The 25,984-nt window shown below is 38.1% G+C and overlaps 1 protein-coding gene and 1 non-coding gene across 2 annotated transcripts in view; both read right to left on the bottom strand.

Moving 5' to 3' along the window:
- Nucleotides 1-12,866, bottom strand: part of LOC141387339 (uncharacterized) — a 70,783-nt gene extending 57,917 nt beyond the window's left edge. Inside the window, exon 1 of the mRNA XM_073956901.1 lies at nt 11,887-12,866. The gene's annotated coding sequence lies outside the window, so the exon portion shown is untranslated. The remainder of the gene's footprint in view (nt 1-11,886) is intronic.
- Nucleotides 12,867-19,916: 7,050 nt separating this feature from the next.
- Nucleotides 19,917-19,988, bottom strand: TRNAE-UUC (transfer RNA glutamic acid (anticodon UUC)). The gene has a single exon. It is a non-coding gene; the product is annotated as a tRNA-Glu (tRNA).
- Nucleotides 19,989-25,984: the final 5,996 nt, after the last annotated feature.

The following is a 25,984-nucleotide window of genomic DNA, read 5'->3' as shown; positions in this document are numbered from 1 at the left end:
TAGAAAAACCTTCTGCTCTTCAGTAGGTAGAATTCTTTGACTTCTATAGGAGAACCTCCTAACCTTATAAAGGAGGAACTGGTTATCTTCTATAGGAAGACATCCTAGTCTTCAATAGGTCAAATTTAGTAAGACCTGGTTTTCTACAGCCTGGTCTTCCAGATCTTCTATAGGAAAACCTCGTGGCCTTTTTTCTTAATAACTCTAGGTATTATTTAAGACTCATTTTAAGAAAATTGCCTGGTCTCCCATAAGTAGAAAGACCTCCTGCTCTACTATGGGAAACCTCCAAGTCTCCAGTTCTTCTACTGCAGGTATTCTATATAAAGACTCCTGGTCTTCTTTAAGAAGGCTTCCAGGTCTTCTGACCGTCTAAAATATCACCTATTGGCGTTTTATAAGAAGGCCTGGGGATCTTCTGTAGGAGGGCATCCTGGTCTTCAATAGGAAGACCTCCTGGTCTTCTATAGGAAGGGGGTCCTAGTCTTCTATAGAAAGATCTCCAAATTTGTTAATGGGTAAACTTCTTAGACTTCTACAGGAGACCACGTGGTCATCTTTAAGAAAACATTCTTCTCTTCTTCTATAGGAAGACTTTTTGCTCTTCTATAGAAAGACCTGGTCTTCTATAGAAAGACCAGTTGCTCTTCTTTTGATCTTTTGTAGGAATACATCTTGCACTTCCACAAAAATTATTAGCAGTCTTCTATAAGAATACCTTATACAAGAAGATATGGTGATCTTCACTAGGAAGACTAGACTTAGTTAGACTTAGACTCGTACTGTTCTATATGAGCACCTTGTGGTGTTCTATAGGAAGGCGTGGGTGTCTTCTATAAAAAAAACTTGGTGGTCTTCTAAAACAACACCTAGACCTGGTCATGGGGGTCTTCTACAAGAAGTTCTGTAGGTCCTCTCTGGACCTGGTGGTCTTCTATAAGAAGGACTTCTCCTGGTCATCTGTAAGAAGATCTCCTGGTTTTCTGTAGGAGGAAATTCTGGTCTTCTAGAGGAAGATTGTCTGGTCTTCCGATCGTGTGTAGAATGATATCCTGTCTTCTGTAGAATGATATCAAGATCTTCCATAAGAAGACCTCCTGTTGTCCTATAGGGAGACCTCCTGGTCATCTACAGGAAGATTTACTGGTCTTCTATAAGAGGACTTACTGTTCTTCTTTAAAAAGATCTTGTATTTTACAGGTTGATCTGGTGATGCGCCCCTGTTGGTCGTCTATAAGGGGACCAGGTGGTCTTCTATAAGAAGACCTAGTGGTCTTCTTTAAGAACATCTGGTAGTCTTCTATAAGAACACCTTGTGGTTTTATATAAGAAGACCCTTAACTCTTCTTCGGCTTATGTAATATCCTTCTTAAACCACTGTTGGCATTTGCCAAGCCTACAAATTGCGCTTGCTTCAATTATTACAGAGCAATATAATTACAGCTCCACTAACCCAAATTCCACTACTTTAATAGAAACGACGACGCCGCTGATAGTGATAATTATGATGACTAGGAGGTTATCATGGAATTTTGACTACACCCAGATAGTCAGTCCATCCGACATATTGATTTATTTGAATTTGCATCTCCATTCGTTTAATCGTTTGGTTAAGTGTTATGATCTTTTAAGGTTAATAGTTTGTTGTGCTTGCTGCACACGTTTAAGATGTAGAGCAGTTTTGAAATTTTCCTGTGGCAAGCATTTATTTTTTGCCATATCTTGGCACTGCCATCTTTGCAACATGTGTTCTTTATTGCATTACATTCATATACGTAGCTTCTTTTGGTTCAATGCATGGGATGTGCATCTTTGGTCAGCGGCTTGCATCAGGGTTTGTTTTTGTAACAACAACAATAATAATTCTTAGGCAATGGTACAAGTTTTACAATCACAGCGAATGATGCTATTAAAGATGTTCACGTTGATGTTTAGGTTCTTGTTTCGATTTTAGTTTAGCGGAAAATGGAATGAAATGAACTGATCTGAACTTCTTGTCTTTTGTTTTGTTTCTGTCTTTATGCCACAACAGTTAAACGGTTTTATGTTAAGTTCATAAACTTGTTAATTGTTGTTAACACCAGTGTTGGTTGCTTGGTTGTGCGGCAGATCATTTATCATCATCATCAGCATCGTAGTAATTGGTGTATCATCATCGTGTCCGTTCATTATAATCTGCTTTTTCGAAACATTTTGGCTTGTATTGATTACATTGCTACTAGATTTGAATCAAATCTTCGTTTTTCACTTGGCCAACAAATGTTAGGAAATGGTCCAACAATTGTTCTTTTGACAGCGGAAAATTAGTTTTCTGTTGTTGTGAAAATCGATATTGAATTACCGTAAACTGAAAAACGCTACAATTCCATCGAAGTAACATCTCTATCGTTTGTAATTCTTGTGGAAAATAGTTTAACCGCGGTAAATGTGGAATGATCATTTCTTTGTAGCAAAACGTAAGAATTGAATGTTATTCGAAAGAATTTTCTTAATGAGAACATTGAACAGCTAATGCACATACGTATATACGAGTATATATGTAGCCAATTGATATTACAGTAAGAAATATTTGTAATTTATATACTACCATTGTGGTCTACTGAATTTAATACAAATGGCAATTGAAGAAAAATAAAATTTTCTGTTAGTTGTGTGTTGTCGGTCTATGAAAAATCAATGTCTTTTTAAGAAAAGTTAAAAGAGTTTTACATAATAAATGATGAGGAGATCTACTGACCTTCTTCTATAAAACCAAATGGTCCTCCATTAGACTATATTCCTGTCTTACGAGGAATGAGGAATTTAGTCTTCTACTAGAACACGATTTGATCATCTATTAAGCTTTATTCCCTCGAGCCATCCATGTCATATGTACCGAAATAGATTATTTCCATATCTACCCACGCACACAATGTAGATACGTAATTTCACTGGAAAAGTTTTATAACTGCAAGGCATCTGAAAAGTCAAATTACGTCAAAAAATTTAGCTAAGACACTCAAAACCCCGAAAATCGGGAGGAACCGTTTGTTGTGTTTACGGCGGTGCGAGGTATACAAAGTCTTTTACTACCTCAAAATTTTAGGAACCAACTTTAACAGTTGGTCCGATCTCAAGGGACGCATTGCGCGTCGACACCATCAACTTGGTCTTCTCGCCGTTTACCGCCAGACCCACTTTAGCAGATTCTCCTTCGACCTTCATAAAGGTATCGGTTACTTCTTTTCCTGATCGTCCCATTATGTCTATTTCATCAGCATAAAGAAGTAACATGTGGCTATTGGTGTAGATTGTGCCACTTCTTTTGACGTTTGCCTCTCGTATAACCTTTTCTAGCAGGATGTTAAAAAGATCACACGAAAGGCTGCCACCTTGCCTGAAACCTCTTTTAGTACAAAGCTCTTCAGAGAGGTTCTTTCCTATTTTAACTGAAGATCTTGTGTCAGTTAGAGTCATTTTACAAAGCCGAATGAGCTTTGCGGAGATACCAAATTCAGACATGGCTTGGAATACCTTTGAACGTAGCGGGCTGTCGAAGGCTGATTTATAGTCGACAAAAAGGTGGTAGGTGTGGTAGATGCAGATCTATTGGGTCTTCTCCAGGATTTGCCACAGGGTAAATATCTGGTCATTGGTGAACTTGCCAGGTCTAAAGCCGCATTGGTATGGTCAAATTATTTCGTTGACCATGGGCTTTAGTCGTTCGCACAATATTCCTGACACTATCTTGTAGGCGATAGGGAAAAGACTTATGCCCCTATAGTTGGAGCATAAAGTCTTATCTCCTTTCTTATGGACGGGACACAGGATGCTCAGGTTCCAATCGTCGGGTACGCGTTCTTCCTACCAGATGGAGCTAACTAGCTGATGCATGCACCTTATCAGCGTGTCGCCTCCGGTTTTAAACAGCTCGGCTGGTAGGCCATCAGCTCCTGCTGCCTTATTATTCTTCAGCCGGTTTATTGCTGTCTTTACCTCATCTTGGCCGGGTAGTACACATTCTGGGATTGGATCTGTGGTATCTTCTTCGACTTCGTTACTATTGGATACCAACAGTTTGGAAAAATGCTCTTTCTATATCCTTAGCACACTATCTGTATCAGTTACCAGATTACCTTGCTGGTCTCTACAGGAGGATGTGCCAGTTCCAAAGCCATCAGTTTGATGTTTCACTCTTTGGTAGAATTTTCGGACTTCATTCTGTCTAATGTACATCTGCATTTGTTCACACTCCCGCTTTTCCATCTCTCTCTTTTTCCTCGTTTCTCTTCTCTCCTTTTCTCCCGATAACTCTTTTGTGCGCTACGCGTTGCTAGTGATTGTAAAGTAGCCCTATATGCCGCATTCGTCTCTTCGGTAGCAGCACGACACTCCTGGTAATACCATGGATCCCTTGATGGAGGTCTCTGGTATCCAAGAACTGATTTTGCGGCTGTTTGCATGGAGTGGGCAATGTTTTGCCATTGTCCTGATAAGTTATCGGGACTGGGAGTGCTTTGATTAAGCAATTGGGCCAGTTGAGTGGAATATGCTGTGGCTATCTGTTGTGATTGCAGCTTACCGATGTCCAACTTCCGGGTTGTGTCTGTTCGCACTTTGTTTGCTACGTTTAATCTGGTACGTACCTTTGCTGCAACAAGATAGTGGTCCGAGTCTATGTTTGCACCTCGGAACGATTGTACATCCAACACGCTTGATGCATGTCTTCCATCTATCACAACATGATCAATTTCATTACTTGTTCTTTGATTTGGATTCAGCCAGGGGCCCTTATGAATATCGATATGCTTAAATTTGGGTACTGCTAACTACCATGTTTTTAGCAGCTGCAAAGTCTATCAGCCTCATACCATTGTCAGATATTTCATACCATTGTCAGATGTTTCTACAGGAGGATGTGCCAGTTCCAAAGCCATCAGTTAGATGTTTCACTCTTTGGTAGAATTTTCGGACTTCATTCTGTCTAATGTACATCTCCATTTGTTCACACTCCCGCTTTTCCAACTCTCTCTTTTTCCTCGTTTCTCTTCTCTCCTTTTCTCCCGATAACTCTTTCGTGCGCTACGCGTTGCTAGTGATTGTAAAGTAGCCCTATATGCCGCATTCGTCTCTTCGGTAGCAGTACGACACTCCTGGTCATACCATGGATCCCTTGATAGAGGTCTCTGGTATCCAAGAACTGATTTTGCGGCTGTTTGCATGGAGTGGGCAATGTTTTGCCATTGTCCTGATATGTTATCGGGACTGGGAGTGCTTTGATTAAGCAATTGGGCCAGTTGAGTGGAATATGCTGTGGCTATCTGTTGTGATTGCAGCTTCCCGATGTCCAACTTCCGGGTTGTGTCTGTTCGTACTTTCTTTGCTACGTTTAATCTGGTACGTACCTTTGCTGCAACAAGATAGTGGTCCGAGTCTATGTTTGCACCTCGGAACGATTGTACATCCAACACGCTTGATGCATGTCTTCCATCTATCACAACATGATCAATTTCATTACTTGTTCTTTGATCTGGATTCAGCCAGGTGCCCTTATGAATATCGAGATGCTTAAATTTGGGTACTGCTAACTACCATGTTTTTTACAGCTGCAAAGTCTATCAGCCTCATACCATTGTCAGATATTTCACAGTGGAGAATGAATTTCCCGACTGTTGGGCCAAAGATATTCTCCTTTCCAATTTTGGCATTAAAATCTCCTAGAATAATTTTAATATCATGAGCAAGGCAACGGTCATAACGTCGGCCTTGTAGTTTTCAAGTATATCAGCCAATGCGTAAACTGCACATTCTCTATAAAGAGTGCGAACATTCCAGGTGCAGATTCGCAGATCATGGTCCTTAAAACGTTTGCGGGGTTCGTCAACTTTAGAGGGATTTGTTTTTCTTTTCTTTCTTATTTTCATAGTAGGCTGTTTTTTCTAGGGGAGGGTTACTAACCCGACTTCCAAATCCAAATGTTTAACGTTCTTAAGTGTGAACGCGCTGCACATGTTTGCTCACTACTATTAACGGGTGTTAAAGGCAGTTCCCCAGGTGACACCACGGGGAGGTCAGAGTCCACTTGTTAAAGCCGGTCAGGACCGTTCCTTGGTATCTTCCATCCCCTACGTCATCAAATTACAGCTAGTTCGGTTAAAAATTGTAACTAAAATCCCCAAAATACCAAAAATCGGGAAGTACCGTAATATGGGGGATATACCTAAACATGGACCCATATTGACAGTTTTTGGTGGTGAAGTGTTGTGACCCCTTAGATCCTTAAATATTCAATTAAAGCCAGTTCGGTTAAAAATTTTAGCCAAAACACTCGAAATGCCGAAAATCGAGAGGTACCGTTATAGGGGGGCTATACCACAACTTGGGCCGATATAGCCCATCTTCGAACTTCACCTGACTATGGGAAAAAGATACTCGGGTGCAAAAATCGATTTTTGCGGACGCTAGAGTGATTACAACAGACGGACATGGCTATATCGACTCAGAATTTTATCCTGATCAAGAATATATATGTATACTTTATAGGGTCCCAAGTGATTACTTCAATGTGTTACAAACGGAAAAACAAACTTAATCTACCCCCCCATACAATGGTGGAGGGTATATAAAAAACAAAGAAAAAGAAGAAAAACAAACCCCTCTAAAGTTGATGACCCTCGCAAGCGTTTTAAGGACCAAGATCTGCGAATCTGCACCTGGAATGTCAGGACTCTTTGCAGAGCAGGTACAGTTTGTGCACTGGAGGATGTACTTGGTAAGTACAAAGCTGATATTATCGCCTGACAGGAAGTGCAATGGAATCGGGAAGACGTAAAGATCACGAACGATTATTCGCTGTGTTTTGGCTGCCATGAAACGAAACATGAGCTAGGTGTCAGATTTATGGTAAATCGGAGGCTTAAAAATCTCGTCTCCAGTTTCACTCCGGTTGATGAGAGAATTGTCACAATCCGTATAAAAGCAAACTTTTTAACATCAGTCTCATCTGTGTCCATGCTCCGACCTAAGAGAAAGATGAACAGACCAAGGATATATTCTACGAGCGCCTGTATATGACCGCTGCCCTGGCCATGACATTAAGATTGTGCTATGAGATTTAAATGCTTAAATTGGGAGGAAAACTATTTTTGGCCCTACATTCAGCAAGTTCAGCCTTCATAAGGTAACATCCGACAAAGGAATGAGGCTGATCGTTTTTGCAGCGGCAAAAAACGTGGTAGTGAGCACAACCAGATTCCAACACCTCGACATACACAAGGCCATGTGGATATCCCCAGATGAGAAAAAAAGAAACCAGATTGATCATCTTGTGATAGACGGAAGACACTCGTCCAGTGTGTTCGATGGCCGATCGATTCAAGGAGCGATTCGGACCATTTCCTTGTACCAGCAAAGGTACACACTCGTATTAATGTTGCCGCAAAAGTGCGATCTAACACAGCACAGATAGCACTAGCCTACTCCGTTCAACTGACCCACATGCTGGAAGACGGCACTCACTTCTGGCAAAGAATACATTCATTTCAAACTGCCGGAAAATTTATACTTAGGTACCAAAAACCACCGCCTAAAAATCTATGGTACGATCAGGTGTGCCGTAAGGCTACTAAATAAAAAACGCTGCATGCAGAGCAACCCTGCATTCAGTAGCAACACGAAGCGCGAAAGAAAAATATATGGAGAAGAGGAAAGAGCAAAAGCGTATTTTCAGGAGAAAAGAGAAAGAGCAAGTAAAATGTGAGCGTGAGGAACAGGAGTCAAAATGAAGTCCGAAAATTTTATCAGAGTGTAAAACACCAGACGGAAGGGTATGGTGCAGGCACATTATCGTGCAAAGACTGATGGCAAAATGCTGTTAAGAAGCATGCATCATACTCAAGGATTAGAATCTTAGCCTTCTATGTCCCGTACACAAGAAAGGAGACAAGTCGGTGTGTGCAAACTACAGAGGCACAAGTCTCATCATACCAATCGCATACAAACTGTTCTCGAGCGTACTGTGTGAACGTTTACAATAAAGCTGCCTGCCGAACAGTTCAAGACTGGTGGCAAAATGCTGTTAAGAAGCATGCATCATACTAAAGGATTAGAATCTCAGCCTTCTATGTCCCGTACACAAGAAAGGAGACAAGTCGGTGTGTGCAAACTACAGAGGCATAAGTCTCATACCAATCGCATACAAAGTGCTCTCGAGCGTACTGTGTGAACGTTTAAAAACTATGGTCAATAAAAAAATCGGATCATATCAATACGGTTTTAGACCTGGTAAATCAACAATTGACCAAATCTTTTGTCGACTATAAATTCGCCTTCTAAAGCCCAATTAAATCAAAGGTGTTCCAAGCCATGCTTGAGTTTGGCATCTCTGCAGAACTAATACGACTAAGCGGGATGACATTGCCTGATTTTGGATGTAACAACTTGAATTCGCTGCCCCCATTACGATGGTACAATTTTTTCAGGGGCATGACCATACTTCCTGCCTGGAGAGCTGTAAAAACCCCCTACGACTATCATGTGGTCTGGCTGGAGCAAACGGAGCGAACGGATTAACCGATTCGGTCCAAAATTTGGCATTCGTAATATTTTGTCCAAATTTAGTTTAAGTTCACAAAGATGGACCAAATCGGTCCACTTCTTCAAGTACATTCCTCACAAAAGTTCCAAACTTTTCGCTAAAATTGTGGATTGGTCCATACACGCAGAGAAAAAATATTTTTCGCTTTTGTTGGAACAAAAATATATGTTTTGGTTCCAAAAATGTATTTGTTTTGTTCAAACATTGTAATCCAAATCCAAAAATACCATCTTTTGTTCCAAACATAGAAAACAAAAACAACTTTCGAATTTCCGCAATATTGTTAAAATCGTTAACAATACCGATTGTAGGAACTATCATAATCTAATTTTGTTTACAAAAAGTATTGTCAATACAGAAAACCAGCCCAGAAATTTTTGATTTGAGTGCATATACTTCTCATATACACTTTTCGCATAACTTGGATATAAATGTCGCGTATAATATTGCAATCATTGATGAACACAATACATGGTTTGCTGCATTGGCTGACAACAAAGACAAACAAAAAGCCACAAGAACCCACCACAACATAAGGAATAATTAAACACCATACAAACATGAAAAGGAAAGAAGAATGAAACAAAACAGAAACAACTAAAAACAAGAGTCTCACAAGTACATACACACAAAAACAAAGGTAAAGGCAGCATGTCATACAAACACACCACAACTCACCAAAATTGTTTTTTCAACACGGCATCGAATAGCGAGAGAAGAGAAACAAAATTTCGAAGAAAAGAGAGAAATATTGTTCAGTTGACACAAACTATTTTTGGATTTACAATACTACATGAAGAATCCAACAATATGTTAACAATACATATTTTGCTCTTGGAATATTGTTGGATCAAACATATTTTTTTCTCTGCGTGTAGTGTGGCTGTTCATTTTTGTCATTCATCATGCAACCACAAAATGTTTTGTGGTTGCTGGACGGTTTGAGAGTTATCGATAATTGCGAAATATCGGCATTCAAAACTGACAATGTGTACCCGGCTTTAGTCTTTTCCTTGGGGTACCTCCCCCAACAAATTTCAACATTTTTTATTAAGTGCAGTTTAGAATCAGTTGCAAGATCCTTTGGAAAATTATGCCGATGCTACTCTTTGTGGTGCTGTTTACAGTGATATTATGTTTTTCGTGGACAAGTACATGCTTCCTGACATAGTGCTTCATTGGGGATGCCAAGCTTTCCAACTGAAATTTGTCGGTATAGATCCATGCCTTCATGGTTGAAGCTTGTACCCTTAATTTCCCATCGAAATGGCTGAAATTTGGTATTTAGTCTTCGTTGAGGGTATACAATTTTCCACCTGAAATTTGTCGGAATAGGTCCACGCCTGCATGTAGCCCGCATTGAACGGTACCTCCCGATTTTCGGTATTGTGAAGGTTGTGGCCTCCATCTCCCATCGAAATAGCTGAAAATTGGTATTTAGTCTTCGATGGGGTATAAAATTTTTGTCGGAATAGATCCATGCCTACGTGTAGTCCCCATAGAACGATTTTCCCTCCCGTTTTTCGATATTTTGAAGCTTGTAGCCTTAATCTCCCATCGAAATTGCTGAAATTTGGTATTTATTCTCCTTTGGGGGTATAAAACTTTCCACCTGAAATTTTTCAGAATAGATCCATCTCCTCATATATACCCCGTTGAACGGTACCTCCCGATTTTAAGTACTTTGAAGGTTGTGGCCTCAACATCCTACCGAAATGGCAACAATTTGGTATGTATTTCGTCTTCGTTGGCGGTACAAAGCTTTCCACCTGAAATTTGTCGGAATAGGTCTACGCATTCATATAGCCCCCATTTTTAAGGTTGTGGCCTCAATCTGCCTTCGAAATGGCTAAAATTTGGTATTTATTCTTCACTGGGGGTAAAAAGCTTTCCGTTTGAAATTCATCGGTATAGGTCCACATTTTGGTATAACCCCTATATAAGGTAACCCCAATTAGATTTTTGGAAGATATTAGCCACATTTTCCTACCGAAATGGTTGTTAATTGGAAATTTTGAATTTTGAAGATAGAAAGCTTACTCCAGTTTTAAGTCTAGCCAGTATTTCCCACTTTGTTGTAATATTTTCGAACCTAGATTGCTGTAATTTAATATTGTGTGTTGCCAGGGGATTCCAAAATTATAGATATTTTTCCATGTTTTGGAAAGAACAACGATAACGCTCCATATGGGTTCCCATAAGGGAAGTGTTATCAGTTAAGATATTCTGCTCCTGCAGGGAATAAGAGCAAGAGCTTTATACTTTCATAAACGTAATAAAACTATTTGTTCCTATTTACTAGAATACAATTCGTGGTGGAAGGTATGCAAAGTTCGGTCCAGCCGAACTTAACACCGTTCTTACTTGTTTTCTTCTCCGTATTTCCCTAGAAAGCTCAACCAAATGACGTTCTTGTAATATATAAAGAATTGAGGATTTTATTACATAAAATTTACATTTAAATTCAGATTATATATCCACATTGGATCGTTTTGAAAATGAGTATCGCTTGCATTTCTTTGTCACCTGCGAATTAAAACTAGTTATCTGTCCAAAGAAAAATTGTTTTTAGAGTCATTGGCGGAGGGTTTTTAGCTGTCGGTAAAGCCAACTAATTTGTTTAACTTGTCTTATCTCAAAGTTAGAACAATACAGCCTACATTAAGCAGATAAACAAATAAAATATTCAACAAAATTTATTGCTATTGACCTGTCATGGGTTAAGTTATTTAATCTGAAGTTTCTCAAAGATTAATTTGATATTAACAAAAAGATCTTCTTTCACAAAATCTGACACTGTCGTCTATAAAATGTGTGACTTTTTCATTATATTGTTCATTGCCTTGTGTTCTTTAACTAACCCCAACTAGGCAACCTACAAATCAACCGAGATTTTCTTTTGTTTAAAGTTTCATACACAAATTTCCCTCTATTCTATATAAAAAAATATTAAACAAAACTTTCTTTGTTATGCAAATTAATTTAACAACAGAAAGGTTGGTCTATTTAAAATATTGTATATTTTATTCTTGAAGCACTTCAACAAATCTAAGAAACCAACATTGATGGATCAATTAAAACAAAAAGAGAGGAAAATTTCACTTGTTTTGTATTTTTCCATATGGAGGAACTGTTGTGTTTGTTGTTGGTTTAGTTACTATTATTAGTGTCTAGCTGGCTAGTAACCTGGCTGGCCATTTATGTTGCAGTCATAACGGTCATAATTTAAACGACTAATGGGTATGGCTTTTGAAAACTTAGGGAAATTGTAAACAAAAAAACAAAACAATTCATTTAAAACACACACTCACGTTTTTGTTGTAATGGTTGTTGTTATAGTTGTTGTTAAAATTTTCTTTGAGTTTTCACACACATTCACGCACAACGATTCTCATATGGACACAGACTGCTACTTTGCAACATAAATAAATATATTTTTTTTTAATTCATTAATGCATTTTTCCTTCTTTGATTGTTGGCTGGCTGCTGCCGTTTGGTTTGCTGAATGGGTTGCTGCCTGACTGGCCGTCAGACTAACTGGCTTTTGGTGTTGTTGTTTTTATTTCTGTTTGCTAAAACTGTAAACTTCACTGTAATCGCAAATAATAATTGGACCGATAAAATGCATTTAAACAGATCATAATAGCCCCATCATTGTTAAGGCTGGCGGCGGTACCACAGCTAAATAGCAGCCATCAACATTTCTTATTTCGAAATTTCAATTTCTTATTAACTTCTCTTCTTCACTTAATTTCCACAACAATTTTCATATCATTAACATAACAATTTCGATCTAAACTATCGGTTTTCACATTTCCATTCACAACACAATTCGTTTTCTTATTCTTAAAAAAACGACTTTCAAAATTTATGAAGATTTTCAAACAATTACCATTGTTAAGATTCTTCTTGGCGATCAAATATATTGTACGACTTGTTTTAACACTTTAACACTGCTCACACCACACTCGCTCACGTTGTGATAAATCGATCGAATCCGTCCGTTTGTGTATTCGACTTTATGTTAAAGGCCACCCGAACGCTTTAGTTATGTCGTCCATACGTTTTTTTAACATTTCACTATGTTTGGTAAAAAGCGCTCAAATCGAGTTTTCCATTTCGTAGAAATGTAGTTTTTCTCTCTTTCTCGTTCCCTCCTGTCGTCGAAACACAATGCTTGCCCGTTTTCCGTTTTTTTTTCGTAGTTGATTTTAAAGTTAGGTTTTAGTAGCGACGGAACACAGCAGCAGCCGTAGTGTGTTGTGTTTACTTTAAGTCTCAAATGAAGACTGATTTCTATCATCCACTTGGGTTAGACGATGAGAGCTGAAAATGGTAACAAAACTTATATCGTTGCGACGACTGTTGCGATGGCTGCAGAGATTATTGCACACTGAGATGGTTGGAGATGGTCATGAGCCGGATACTTGCAATAGAACTAAATTACTAGCAAAGCAAGTAAAACAAGGATTAGGTTCGGCGAGGTAAAAAACCTTAAAACTGTGAAAACATGGACCTTTTTTCATAATGTTATTTTTTTAAAGGAACCCCAGAAACAAAAAAGGCAATTCTGCTGGGAAATCTTTTTACTAAAATCTTTTACTACCTAAGATGTACGAACACATGTACGCTGAGGTTCTCAACTTGTCGCTAGCCACCCTCATTGTTCCCGAAGTCTGGAAAATGGGCAGGGTGGTCCCGCTGCGGAAGCCAGGCAAGAGAAGGAATCGTGCAGACAGATTTCGCTTTTGTCGCCCGTTGCAAAGACCCTTGAGGCCTTAGTCCTCCCCAGTATCATGAATAGCTATCAAATTGGTGATCATCAGCATGGATTCCGTAAGCACCACAGCACGACAACAGCGCTTCACGCCATCTCCACATATATTTGTCAAGGACTCAACCAGAGACAGCCGTGTGATAGAACAGTGATGTTGGCGCTTGACTCATCAAAATCCTTTAATACAGTCTGGCACTCCACGCTGTTTGAGGACATTGAGCAGACAACCCTCCGGCCAAGCTTAAAACGTTCGATAGTCAACTGTATGTGTGGACGCCAGTCGTACGTGGAATTCAGGAACAAGAAGCCCAACCCCGTAGAGTGAAACAGGGAGTTCCCCAAGGTGGGGTGATATCTCCGGAGCTGTTTAACCTCTACCTCTCCTGTATTCCGCCCCCTCCAGACGGCATCGAGATCGTAACGTATGCGTATGATTGCACGATCCTGGCGACAGGTACCTCCCTGATGACATCTGTGAGAGACTGAACTCCTATTTAACCGATATTACCACCTTTTTCCACGCGAGGAATATGCAGATTTTCGCCACAAAATCTACAGCCGCTCTGTTCACCACATGGACAGCGAAGTTTGAAAGAGAATTGAAAGTCGTGGTCGACGGTAGCTGAATTCCGACCACAAACTGGCCCAAAATTTTAGGGGTCACATTCGACACTACGAGGGCTGTTCGGAAACTTCTTATCCTATTAATGAAAGAGAATAGTTAGTGTTTCAAAAATATTTTTATTTTTCAATATAATCCCCTGAAACTTCAATACACTTAGTCCAACGCTTTTCTAGCAATTCTATCCCTTGATTAAAATAGTTTTCCTCAAGGTCTTCAAAATAGTGGTTTACAACTGTAATTGCATCTTCATTTGAGGTAAAACGCTTGCCAGCAAGGAATTTTTTTAGATTTGGGAGCAAGTAAAAGTCACTGGGAGCTAAAGAATAAGGTGGGTGGTCAAGCAACTCGTACTTTAATTCGTTGATTTTAGCCATTGTTAAAACACTCTTGTGCGCTGGTGCGTTGTCTTGATGAAAAATTATTTTTTTGTGTTGTAAGCCAGGACGTTTTTCTCGAATTTGTACATTTAACTGATCCAAAAGGTTGCAATAGTACTCTGAATTTATTGTTTTACCCTTTTGCAGATAGTCAATCAATAAAATACCTTTGAAGTCCCAAAAAACCGTTGCCATAACCTTACCAGCCGATTGACTTGTTTTTGCCTTCTTTGGGGCACTTCCTCCAGCTTCAGTCCATTGTTTGGATTGTTCTTTTGTCTCTGGAGTAAAGTGGTGGATCCATGTCTCATCAACAGTTATGAAACGACGCTTAAAATCCATTTTATTTCGATTAAAACGATCCAAACAAGCTTGAGAAATGTTCATTCTTATGCGTTTTTGATCGACTGTTAACAAATGCGGCACACATCTTGCAGAAAGCTTTTTCATCTGTAGTTCTTCATGCAAAATTAAATGGACTCGATTATTTGAGATGCCCATGATATTAGCAATTTCACGCACTTTTATTCGTCGATCATTTAATACCATATCATGCACTTTGGCTACAATTTCTGTTGTTGTTACTGTTTTTGGACGTCCACTACGTGGTTCATATTCAATGCTTGTACGGCCACGTTTAAATTCAGCAACCCAATTTTTTACTGTTGCATATGAAGGAGCACTTTCACCTAACACATTCACCATATCATTATGAATTTCTTGTCCCGATAAACCTTTTTTATGTAAATATTAAATGACAAGACGCATTTCTAATTTTTCCATTGTAAAAAATTGCGGATGCGTCTTTTTTGAACACCTGTTTCTATATGAAGGAGTTGCCAGATCGAAACAAAATTTAACATGTGTTTATAACAGAGATGGAAGTTTCCAAAACACTTAACTTTTTTCTGTTTATACCGCGCTTTTTGTGCTAGGCTAAGAAGTTTCCGAACTGCCCACGAAATTTCAAGTCCTGAGCGCACGCCACAGCTATCTGCGACATACTGAATAGTAGGAACAAGTCCCTAGCCGGCAGCACTTGGGGTGCAGATAAAGAAACCCTGTTGACCACATATAACGTGATAGGTCGGTCTGTGGTAAGCTATGCGGCGCCAGTTTGGTCCCCGGGATTATGTGATACGAATTGGAAAAAGATTCAAACCTGCCGGAATGCCGCCCTGAGAACAGCAACAGGGTGCCTCCTCAAGTCTTCAATGAACCATCTACATGAGGAGGTAAAAATTCTTCGAGTAAAGCAACACAATGAGATGCTTTCGTTGCACTACTTTCTTGGGTGTTACCGTGAGAGCCATCCCAATCACCATCTGCTGGCTAGGCCCGACACATTCAGGCATATCAGGAAGGATAATCATGCTCTAGAGAGGGAGGTCCAACAATATAGAAGAGAACCCCTAGATCAACAGGCATATCAAGCAGGTTTAAATAATATTCACACGAATGCAGTTGCTAAGGCCATAAGTAAATATAGTGTGCGTAAAGTCCTCGGAATACATCCCCCCCATCTATCGCAGCTGAGAAGCGCCAGCTGCCACGACAAACTAGAGTAGTTTTGTCTCAACTACGATGGGGTATTTCAGTCGCCTAAATTCTTATTGGGCGGAAATCGACCGCGCCGTGCAAGACATCTGCCCAGTATGCGGCATTGGCCCGCACGACACAAAACACCTTTTCAACTGCCCCGCCAAACCTACTCATCTAACTCCAGTGGATCTGACGTTACATCCCAGCCACTTCCCTGGAACTGGAGATAGACCCAGAGCCAGATTGAACAGAAGGACGCACATACAAACATAATAATAAACACTGTTACAACAACAACAGCAACTACCTAAGATAGCTGATCTGATAATAAACTCAGATAAGCCGATGATATCAAAAACAAGTAAAAAAGTATCAGTCGGCTTTGCCGACAGAGATATACCCTCAGCCTGTGTAAATTGAAACACTTTTTTCCCAAAAAACTTATGTATTTAGGAGGTTTCAAAATTTTGGACGTATGAACAGACAAAACTGTTGATTAGGTTTACAGTTCAAAAGTTTTGCGGAGGAGGTACTAAACGGAATGGACCGACGTAATCCATGGGGGTGCCATATGGTTTTTTACAACTTTCGGGCTGTTTTCCCAAGAAGATGCTACAACAAAAATCAAAGCGATTCATGAACAGACCCTAAACTGAACTTTCCGGAAGTTTTGTGCGAGAGGTACCCGAAGGAATGGACCGATTGAGTCCATACTGGAACCTCATCTAAGTCTGGTAGAAATTTCCCGATGTGCAAAGTATGGGCCAAATCGGCTACTTCCTTCAAGAGTTATCGTGCGCACAAATTTTCCAAACATTTCCGAACTTTTGTGGGGAAGGTACCGGAAGAAGTGGATCGATATAACCCATCTTCGAACTTAAACTAAGTTTGGACAAAATATTGCGAGAGCCAAATTTTGGACCAAATCGGTTCGTCCGTTCGAGAGTTATCGTGCGCACCAGCCAGCCAGACAGACGGACGGACATTGCTAAATCGACTCCAAATTGTCTGAAACACATTTCGTCCAAACATACTTGGGGTCTAAAACCATTATTTCGGTGAGGCACATTTTGCCCGTATGAAAGTGTATATACCCTCGTTAGGATAAATGCGGAGGGTATAAAAATCGCAGATCAGTAAGAATGGCGGAATCACAAATTCCTAAATTACAACCAATTCGGCGGTCAACTGGAAATAATAGCTTCAAAACCCAAAAAATATATTTTTTGGAACTCCAACCCCTAATTTTTTCCATTTGATTCAAAAACCTTATATGTATATCGTCACCAGAAATGCTCGAAGACGGGTAAAATATAAAACATTGGGAGGTACCGTTATAATGGGGGCTATACCAAAACATGGAGATATGTTGACAATTTTTGGTCTTGGACCTCATATATCAAATTACAGGTAGTTCGATAAAAAATGTAGCTAAAATCCTCAAAATACCGAAAAATGGGGGCTACCGTTATATGGGAGCTATACCGAAACGTGTGCCGATACAAAACATTTTTGAACTCGACCTGCCTGTGGAAAAAAACTCAATTGTTGTGGTCGCAATGGTGATTACAACAGACGGACATGGATATATCTTCATCCTGATCAAGAATATCTATAGTTTTTATGGTTGCAAATGATTGTTTCAATGCGTTACAAACGATAAAGCAAACTTAATATAGCCTCCATACCATGGTGAAGGGTATAACATTGTATAAACGTGAATGTGTTGATGGTTCGAAAAACAAAGAGAAATTGACACCAACTTTAATGTCGCCTGATGCTCATGACTGGAGTACACACAGAATAAAAAGGTCTCTCTAACATATGCCCCAAACATATTTTGCAGCAAACATATATTTGTTTGCAAGCAGTCCCAAACATAACATATGTTTGGGTGCAAACAAATTATATGTTTGGGTGTAAACAAATTATATGTTTGGGTGCAAACAAATTATATGTTTGGGTGCAAACAAACACAAACCCAAACGCCACAAAGAAAACACACACATGCACCAGTGGGCGATTACTGAGAGCAAGGGAGCGTAAATTTCAATGTAAAACACATTAAAATGTTTGCTCACTTGCTCCCAATAAGCGCTCTCTGGATATTTGTAACATATACATTAGGGTTATGACTTTTTTACAACCTCATATCCCTGTATCATAGCGTTATGAGTTTTGGCATAAGATTACATAAAATCATAATTATAAGGTGATTCGGTGAAAAACCTCACGCACAAAATGATTTTAAAATTTGAATTTATCAAAATTATGGAAAATTTGTTGAAGTCACTGTAAGCATATATACAATTGAAAATAAACTTTAGAGTCACATGAGATAATTAAACTGACATAACATTTATTTCTCACCAATTTTCTTTAATCCTGAGAATCGTAAAAATGTTGTAAACGCTTTTATTTAAAGATATAATTTTTTAACAAAAAACAAAAAATTTTAAATTTTTTCAAAGTGGTTTGAGAAAGGTCATTTTCAATATTTGAATGAAATAAACATTATTATAGTTATTAGTAGGCTTGTATTTATTCATTCGTGCAACAAAAAATAATTTTTGAAAAATTTTTTTTTCATTTCATACATTTTTTCAAAAAATTATATTTTTAAAATCGATTTGTGCGTGAAATTTTTTTATATTTCAATGGAATAAACGATAGCGTAGTGATTATTAGGCAAAAGTTCATTCATCCCTGTTACAGGAAATAATTTTTGAGAGAAAAATGTCAAAAAGTCATAACCCTAATATACATACATTTATAAATAATTTATAATAATTGTGGTAAAAACCCCCTTAAAATGTCAACTTGAATCGTCATTTACTCTGTGCGACATTTTTTTTATGTTTTTTCTTGTGCAAACAATTTGAGCTGAGGATTTTTTGAAAGTACAGACCCTAACGACGAAAACCTTGTTGGGTTTTGTTGTGTCAGATCCAGCTTGGATTTTAGGGCTCCATCTAAACATGGCTAAATATTGACTTTCTAAAGCAATTCTGGGCTATATCTCTGAAACATATGCAAATTTGTAGATAAAGTCAAGTATAAAATATTTGGAGAAACAATGAACCTGGAAAAATACATTTATTGCCTCAAATTTTATAAAATATCGAAAATTTCCATAATTTTTATACATTCCGCACCATATCTACAAAACCGTTAATTTTTTCTTAATGTCTTCTTTTGGAAAAATATTCGCTGGAATGTAATGCACAACACTTTAGAACATACTATTGTTGTCTCTATCACGTTGTTTTCAATATATTCTTCAATAACGATTTAATAAATATATCAATCATGTGGTGAAATCCGAAATGCAAGAATAACTGTTGGTGTGAACTGCGTTTGAAAGACGTCTTCTAAAAGATACGATGTAAAATACCACTGAAACAACATGAAATAAGCATTTTAGAGTTTCAGAATGTTCTGAAGAATTGCTGAGAAGTTTATTTAAAAGATATTTGCAAAAGGTTACTTGGTTCAACTCCCAATAGTTTAGCTGATACTGGCCACAATTTCAGCAATTATGTAAAATTTTCTTCACTCAGTGAAGTTGGCGACATTTCCTGAGTATTTCAGCCATGTAAAACTTCTCTACAAGTGGTGTCTTAGGACACGCCGTTCGGACTCGGCAATAAACAGTAGCTCCGTTCCTTTACGTGCAAGAATCTTCAAGTTTTACCACTTTTTACTCGAAAAGCGTTCCTTTACCTCAGACACCATAAAATTTATATGGGAGCAGTTTCCAACTTTTACCACTTTTGCTGGTTTTACCAAAGTAAGTCCCATATCATTGACCTAACATGAATTGGGGTGCACAAAAAATGCATACTAGCAGTTGTTTGCATTTTCAGTGTTGCATAGTGTTATTTACAAAGCGCTCCGGCCATTTTTTTTTTTTTATTTTTCTCATCTGTGAACATTTTAGTTTCAGAATCCGCAAAAACTTCCCAGGCGCACCTCCCATTTAAAATTGCTTCAAGTGCACCCCGTGTTTTTAAAAACAATTTCCCATACCGGGAATCGAACCCGGGCCTTCTGGGTGAAAGCCAGATATCCTAGCCACTAGACCATATGGGATACAACGATAGGTGTCTAAGCAAGTTCTAATGAACTTTACTTATCAGCCGTGTTTCGACTAACCCTTAGTCCGAAAATAAGCATGGTCAGGATGTAGACAGCTAATACACAAGTTATTTTTATACCCTCAGCCTTTTGGCTAGAAAGGGTATATACACTTTCATACGGGCAAAATGTGCCTCATCGAAATAATGGTTTTAGACCCTAAGTATGTTTGGACGAAATGTGTTTCAGACAATTTGGAGTTGATTGAGCAATGTCCGTCCGTCTGTCTGTCTGTCTGTCTGGCTGGCTGGTGCGCACGATAACTCTCGAACGGATGCACCGATTCGGTTCAAATTTTGGCTTTCGTAAAATTTTGCCCAAACTTGGTTTAAGTTCGAAGATGGGCTATATCGGTCCACTCCTTCTGGTACCTCCCACACAAAAGTTCGAAAATGTTCGGAAAATTTGTGCGCACGATAACTCTTGAAGGGAGTAACCGATTTGGTCCATACTTTGTCCATCGTGAAACCTTTACCAGACTTAAATGAGGTTTCAATATGGACTCAATCGGTCCACTCCTTCGGGCACCTCCCACACAAAATTTCGGAAAAGTTCAGTTTAGGGTCATCTCTCGAATCGCTTTGATTTTTGTTTTAGCAACTTGTATTCACTGCCCCCCATACGACGGTACAAGTTTCATTAGCGGCAAGTCCATACTTCCTGAGAAAATAGCATGAAAGTTGCAAAAAACCCCCATGACACCGTGTGAGTTGGTTGGAGCGCAAGATAACTCTATAACGGATCTGCCGATTCGGTCCAAAATTTGGTCTTAGTAATATTTTGTCCAAACATAGTTTAAGTTCGAAGATAAGCCATATCGGTCCACTCCTTCAGGTACCTCCCCCACAAAATTTCAAAAATGTTCGCAAAAATTGTTCGTACGGTAACTTTTGAAGGGAGTGGCCGAATCGGTCCATACCTTACACATCCTAATATATCTACCAGATATAGATCAGGTTCGAATATGGACTATATTTGTCCACTCTATCCGGTACCTCCCACACAAAATTTCGGATAAGTTCACTTTAAGACCCGATATCGAATCACTTCGATTTTTGTTGAAGCAATTTGCATTCGCTGCCTCAATTACGATGGTAAAAGTTTTTTTAGGGGCAAGTCCATACTTCTTGAGCAAACAGCCCGAAGAGTGTAAAAACCCCCTATGGCACCATATGTTGTGGCTGGAGATCCACTTCCATAACGGTCAATGTGGATCAATTTCTTTTAGATCCATAATCCTAATCAACATTTTTGTCGTTTCATACGGCCCAAAATTTTTAAAACCCTCTAAATACATACGTTTTTTGGGAAAAAATTGTTTTAATATACACAGGCTGAGGGTATATCTCTGTCGGCCAAGCCGACTGATACTTTTTTACTTGTTTGTAATTTCAAAAGATGCTATTAAATCATGCGCCCAAGTAATCTGACCTGTAATCTTTTTTAGCATCTTAATCGATGAATTTATATGAGCGTGGACCCGAAAAGATGCTATTCATTAATTCAGTCATTTACACCAATGCTTTGCATGTACATAGTTTTAGCCAATGCTTTGGCATGACATTATCACGTCTTGTTTGGTAAAAGGAAAATGCTGTATTGAAATATGATTTTCATGACAAGCAAAACTCTTATTAATTGAAACAAATTCACGAAATAACTACAATTAACTTATCAGCAAAATGTTTACGGCCAAAATTGCAATTTAATCACGGCCGCTGCACCGCAACAGAGTTTACTTCCTCCGCTCTCCGCAACTGATTTTGTTTCCTCTAACAAATGATTTTTCTATTATGACCTCATTGCCAGTTAAGATTTTGACATGGACCCCTCTCCACGCCTTTAAGAATTTCTAGTTCGTGAATTACTTTTTCGGTAATTTAGTTATTTTTTAACAAAAATTTTGGAAATGTATACTCTTTTCTTTTGGGAAGAAATTATGTAACTACTTGTAGGTATCTACAAATCGACTTGTAGGGATCTCTAGATATATGCTAATAAAATGTAACGGACGGAGAGCCTTTTTATGAAAAATATCATTTATGCTTTAATAATTTATTTTTAATTTATAAAATTTTCTTTCCGAAAGTCGTTACATCGTGCTTTTCTGATTCTTGTTCCTTTTCGTTACGGACTTTTTGCTCAACTTTCGAGATGCGATATTTGATTGATATCATTCTATGTAAGATTTAGGCCTATTCAACGTTTAATCTTGATTCGACAGACATTATACGTACTTGAAATCGGATTCAAGAAAACAATTGCAAGAAATGCATAAGGACATAGTACTTATTAAACTTTTTATAAAAAATATGTATTTGGAAAAGACATCCTAGATTGGGGACTTCCTTTTTGTTGCTGAGTCTGATCGACGCTTCGAGCAATTGTTTGAAAGTTGTACTTTTCTTATATACGGGAAATGTAAAACAACATTACGGCGAAAGTTTTAACAACGTTGGTCGTGATTTCTTGTCTCCGACTACATCAGGGATATTGTAAATAATAAATCTTATATATTTAGAAAAATGTGTGTGAATAAAAACACAAACTTCATCTCTATTGGATCTATGGAATGGGTTCAAATGCTGATGAAAAACCGGATCTTTTACGACTTCCTTTGCATAGGTTTAAATGCTAATGAAAAGATCGGATGTGTCACGACTTCCTTTGGACCAATGCAAAAAAATGTCATGAAACCACGTCATTGCACACGGTGCGCCTTAACTAATTTTAAATGGAAGGTGCTTACGCCTGGGAAGTTTTTGCAGATTCTGAAACTACAATGCTCATAGATGAGAAATATCAAGAAACAAAAAAATTGCCGGAGGGATTTTCAAATAAATCGCGATTTAAGTTCACATTTTTAGGGGTTCTTTAGGTTTTCACGATATTGCTTGGAAACCGCGAGACATACGTAAATGGGCGTAAAGAAAATTTTGTAGCTGTGAAAATTCTCCACAAGATTAACCTTTGTGATATTTTCGTAGGTTTTACCGTTTTTGAGATACAGAAGTTCAAATTGAGACAATGCACTGACTGTATCGCCTCCTTATAAAACAATGTCATTACTGCATTTTCCCAAATTAAACTTATGTATATATCTTGAAAATGGTACAACTTAGGAAAAAATAAATCATCCAATCCGGTAGAGGAATTTTACAGCTTCAACATTTTCTTTAGTCCCATTTTGATATGACTTGCGGTTTCCAAGCAAAATCTTGAAGACTTAAGATAAAAACCTAAAAAATTGAACTGAACATCTATATCTCAAAAATGGTAAAACCTACGAAAAACCTAAAGTTCACTCTTGTAGAGAATTTTCACAGCTACAACATTTTCTTTAGACTCATTTCGATACGACTTGCGGTTTCCAAGCAAAATCGTGAAAACCTAAAAAAACCCTAAAATTGTGAATTTTGATCGCGATTTATTTAAAAATCCCTCCGGCGATTTTTTCTGTTTTTTTATACCCTCCACCATAGTATGGAGGGTATATTAAGTTTGTTTTTCCGTTTGTAACGCATTGAAATACTCATTTGCGACCCTATAAAGTATATATATTCTTGATCAGGGTAAAATTCTGAGTCGATTGGTGCACGTCCGTCCGTCCGTCCGTCTGTGGTAATCACTCTAGCATCCACAAAAATGGAGATAGAACGCTGATATTTTGGGAAAATACGTCTTTTGTTTGCAGGCAGGTCAAGTTCGATGATGGGCTATATCGGTCCACGTTTTGGTATAGCCCCCATATAACGGTACCCCCCGATTTACTGTATTTTGCCGTTTTTAGCTACATTTTCAGACTGATTTAGCTATAATTTGACATTTAGGGTTCTTAAGTGTCAATAAACGTATATAACAAAAGTTGTGGACATAGGTCCACGTTTTGGTATAGCCCCCATATAACGGTACCTCCCTATTTACGGTATTTTGCCGTTTTTAGCTACATTTTCAGACCGATTTAGCTATAATTTGACATTTAGGGTTCTTAAGTGTCAATAAATTTATATAACAAAAGTTGTGGACATCGGTCCACGTTTTGGTATAGCCCCCATATAACGGTACCCCCGATTTACGGTATTTTGCTGTTTTTAGCTACATTTTCAGACAGATTTAGCTATAATTTGACATTTAGGGTTCTTAAGTGTCAATAAACTTATATAACAAAAGTTGTGGACATAGGTCCACGTTCTGGTATAGCCCCCATATAACGGTACCCCCGATTTACGGTATTTTGCTGTTTTTAGCTACATTTTCAGACCGATTTAGCTATAAATTGACATTTAGGGTTCTTAAATGTCAATAAACTTAAATAACTAGTAGACATAGGTCCATGTTTTGGAATAGCCCCCATATAACGTTACCGCACGATTTTAGGTATTTTGACGTTTAAATTCACATTTCTAGACCGAATTAGCTATAATTTCATATTTAGGGTTCTTAGTGACCAAAAAACTTATATTCGAAATAATTATGAACGTAGGTCCATGTTTTGGTATAGCCCCATACAACGGTACCTCCCGATTTTCGGTATTTTGAGAATTTTACCTACAAGTTTTACAGAAATATCTGTAATTTGAACATTTGACAGTTGAAATTCTTAGTGGTCACCACAACTCTCCACCAAAAATTGTCAAGAAAGGTCGATATATTGATAAAGCCCCCATATAAAGGTACTTCCCGATTTTCAGTAATTTGATGATTTTAGCTACAATACTAAACCGAACTAGCAGTAATTTGACATTTGAAGTTCTTAGTGGTCACAACACCTCTCCATCAAAAATTGTCACCATAACTCCATGTTCGGATATAGCTCCCATATAACGGTACCTCCCAATTTTCAATAATTTGCCAATTTTAGCTACAATTTTTAACCGAACTAACTGTAATTTGACATTTGAAGGTTGTAGTGGTCACCACACATCTGCATCAACAATTTTCAACATAGCCCCAATATAACGATACTTCCTGATTTTCGGTACTTTGAGGATTTTACTTAAAATGTTTAACCGAACGTAGGTCCATGTTTTGGTATAGCCCCAAAACAAACCTCCCGATTTTCCGTACCTTAGCTTTATTTTTTGGACGAACTTTTTGTAATTTGAAATTTAAAATCCAACAAAAATTCTGCAACAAAAATTGTTCATTTAAGTTCATATTTTCGTATAGCCCACATACCTCCGAACTAGCTGTTAATGACATTTGAAGTTCCCACGTTATGTACCGATTTTCGGCATTTTGAGGATTCTAGCTACAATTTTTAACCGAATTAGAAGTTATTTGACATTAAAGGCTCCCATCAAAAACTCTCAACATAGGTCCATGTTTTATTATAACCCCTATATAACGGTACCTCCCAATTTCTCGCTCACCAAAAATTTTCAACATACATAGTTAGATATAGGCACCATAAAAAGGGCCTCCCGAATGAAGCATTTTATGTACATTATCTGACATTTTAACGTACCCACTTAAAGTTGGGGACAGGAATGAAAACTAATTATTCCATTTTAGTTCAGAATATTTTATGGTGGAGGGTATGAAAAGTTCGGCCCGGCCGAACTTAACGCTTTTTTACTTGTTTTAATTTATCTTACCTATGAACATTGCTGTTTCGAAATCCGCGAAATCTTCCCATGTGTAAGCGGTTTTCATCAAAAGTTAGTTAAGGCGCACTGAGCATGATATTGTTTTATAAGGAGGCGATACAGTCTATATCTCAAAAACGGTAAAACCTACGAAAATATCATAAAGGTTAATTTTATGGAGAATTTTTAGAGCTACAAAATTTTTTTAGGCCAATTTACATAGAACTCGCGGTTTTCAAGCCAAATCGTGAAAACCTAAAGAACTCCTAAAAATGTAAACTTAAATCACAATTTATTTGAAAATCCCTCCGGCGAATTTTTTTGTTTCTTGATATTTCTCATCTATGAGCATTGTAGTTTCAG

The sequence above is a fragment of the Musca autumnalis genome, unplaced genomic scaffold (genome assembly GCF_047663935.1).
Source record: "Musca autumnalis isolate F117 unplaced genomic scaffold, ASM4766393v1 scaffold_5, whole genome shotgun sequence".
Taxonomy (NCBI): domain Eukaryota; kingdom Metazoa; phylum Arthropoda; class Insecta; order Diptera; family Muscidae; genus Musca; species Musca autumnalis.
Note: the sequence above shows the minus strand (reverse complement) of the source record. Positions and strands in the feature narration are given on the sequence as shown.